General features: G+C 58.0%; 1 non-coding gene across 1 annotated transcript in view; it reads left to right on the top strand.

The window, feature by feature from the left end:
- Nucleotides 1-1,646: 1,646 nt before the first annotated feature.
- LOC126141723 (small subunit ribosomal RNA) overlaps nucleotides 1,647-2,500 on the top strand; it is a 1,909-nt gene continuing 1,055 nt past the window's right edge. The window contains exon 1 of the ribosomal RNA XR_007529564.1: nucleotides 1,647-2,500. This exon is cut by the window's right edge and continues 1,055 nt beyond it. This is a non-coding gene — a ribosomal RNA (small subunit ribosomal RNA).

Below are 2,500 nucleotides of genomic sequence, written 5' to 3'. Positions count from 1 at the left end.
GTGTATCGTTTCATGTTCAACACTTCGCAAGTGTTGCTTACTTTTTACATGCTCCCGCTGTACACTGTAATGTGGACGACTGCAGGATGTACATCGCCCCCCCCCCTCCCCCCTGCCTTCGCACGCTGGTCGTTCAGGTGCTTGCGTGTTCAATGCCCTTCGCAGCTGTTCACTGGCATTCGCATGTCGAAGCGCTCAGTCTACGTCGTGGTACGGCCTGTGTCCACTGTCCGCTGATGTCGTAAGCTTAACCCTCACATTGTACTGCACATAGGTCCGTATGTACTGAATGATACGCTGTGGCACATGTGTGACTGTACAACGACTGCGCCCAACAACAGCGAACCATACGGTCCAAATGTTGTGCACTCAGCCACGTGCCGTCTCCCCATAACAGCTACATTGCAGTGTGGTACGCCATAGAGACGTGTGGGAGTAACGGACGCCCTGGATGGCGATCAGCATGAGCCGTCTGTTGATGTAGTGGCGCGTGTATTCAAACGTAGTCGTCTCTTCTCACACAGTGTGATAGCATGGTGCACCGCGTTCCACATCTGCGACATGGTACAGATGCTGGTTGACAGTCGGTCTCGTAATGGACATCGCATACGTAGGGGGCCACCTCCCACGTGTTCTCTAGTCGTGCACATTTTGTTGCGTGTATGTGGGCAGACGTAGTGTGTCGTGACACCTAACAGACAGGTATGCAATAATCGTTGCATTTGCAAACTGGGATGGACGTCTACGTTTGCTGGTGACGTTACGCAAATGAACAACTGGTAAACCCATTGTGGTGCGGTTGTTGTTGCTGGAGGTAAATCAGTAAGGGCAAATCTGTGTGTGAAGCGATACGCGGCGGTGGCTGGGCGGGACCGTCCCCGGCCGGTGAGGGGGGGCCGCCCGGCGTGCTGGCCGCGCGGTGCGTGGGCGCACGCGCTACAGCCGGCTGGTGGGGGCGCCCAGTGGCAGGCGCGCCGGCCGACGGACGCGGCAGGCGGCGCAGCTGCGCGCCGGGGCACCCTGCGCGCGGCGCCGGGCGGCCAAAGTGGGTCCTCGCGGGCCCGGTGCGAAGCGCGGTGGACATCTGCAGTGTGCTGGTCCGACTGAGGACTGTGTGCGTTGAGGATGCGCCGCCGCCCGGCACTCGGCGCCGCGACGCCGTCTGCTGCTCGGTCGCCCCAGCGGTTCTCGCTGGTGGTTTGTATCGCAGTTGTGCAGACGTGTTGGCACGTGCGCTGTGCTGGGAGAGTTCGCTTCGGCACCCACGTGGGGCCTTTGCCCTTCTGTGGCGCTGGCGTTGGAGCTGCCGGTCACCGTAGGTGGCGCGTGTTGTCTCCCGCCGGCAATGCCACGACAGCACGCTCCCGGGCCTCTGTCGGCAGCGGCAAGCTCAGTTGGGAGCACGGGTGGTCGCACCTAAAGCGTCTACTCGCCTAACTCCGGGCGATTGCGCCTCTCTCGAACCCGACCAAGTACTTAGGACGGCGCTGCGCGCCGCCGGGACCTGAGAGGGTTTCGAGGTGTATTGTGCAGGGGAGCTCAGCCTCCTCCTGTTTGCAGAATAATTGAGCGGACGCTTGCGTGTTCGCGCGGGCCCCTGGGACACACTCCCGGGCGGCCGGCTGCTCAGCTCTAGTTGACGCAGCTCCCTGGTTGATCCTGCCAGTAGTCATATGCTTGTCTCAAAGATTAAGCCATGCATGTCTCAGTACAAGCCGCATTAAGGTGAAACCGCGAATGGCTCATTAAATCAGTTATGGTTCCTTAGATCGTACCCACGTTACTTGGATAACTGTGGTAATTCTAGAGCTAATACATGCAAACAGAGTCCCGACCAGAGATGGAAGGGACGCTTTTATTAGATCAAAACCAATCGGTCGGCTCGTCCGGTCCGTTTGCCTTGGTGACTCTGAATAACTTTGGGCTGATCGCACGGTCCTCGTACCGGCGACGCATCTTTCAAATGTCTGCCTTATCAACTGTCGATGGTAGGTTCTGCGCCTACCATGGTTGTAACGGGTAACGGGGAATCAGGGTTCGATTCCGGAGAGGGAGCCTGAGAAACGGCTACCACATCCAAGGAAGGCAGCAGGCGCGCAAATTACCCACTCCCGGCACGGGGAGGTAGTGACGAAAAATAACGATACGGGACTCATCCGAGGCCCCGTAATCGGAATGAGTACACTTTAAATCCTTTAACGAGTATCTATTGGAGGGCAAGTCTGGTGCCAGCAGCCGCGGTAATTCCAGCTCCAATAGCGTATATTAAAGTTGTTGCGGTTAAAAAGCTCGTAGTTGGATTTGTGTCCCACGCTGTTGGTTCACCGCCCGTCGGTGTTTAACTGGCATGTATCGTGGGACGTCCTGCCGGTGGGGCGAGCCGAAGGCGTGCGACCGCCTCGTGCGTGTTCGTGCGTCCCGAGGCGGACCCCGTTGAAATCCTACCAAGGTGCTCTTTATTGAGTGTCTGGGTGGGCCGGCACGTTTACTTTGAACAAAT

The sequence above is a fragment of the Schistocerca cancellata genome, unplaced genomic scaffold, assembly GCF_023864275.1.
Source record: "Schistocerca cancellata isolate TAMUIC-IGC-003103 unplaced genomic scaffold, iqSchCanc2.1 HiC_scaffold_745, whole genome shotgun sequence".
In the NCBI taxonomy this organism is placed as follows: domain Eukaryota; kingdom Metazoa; phylum Arthropoda; class Insecta; order Orthoptera; family Acrididae; genus Schistocerca; species Schistocerca cancellata.
Note: the sequence above shows the minus strand (reverse complement) of the source record. Positions and strands in the feature narration are given on the sequence as shown.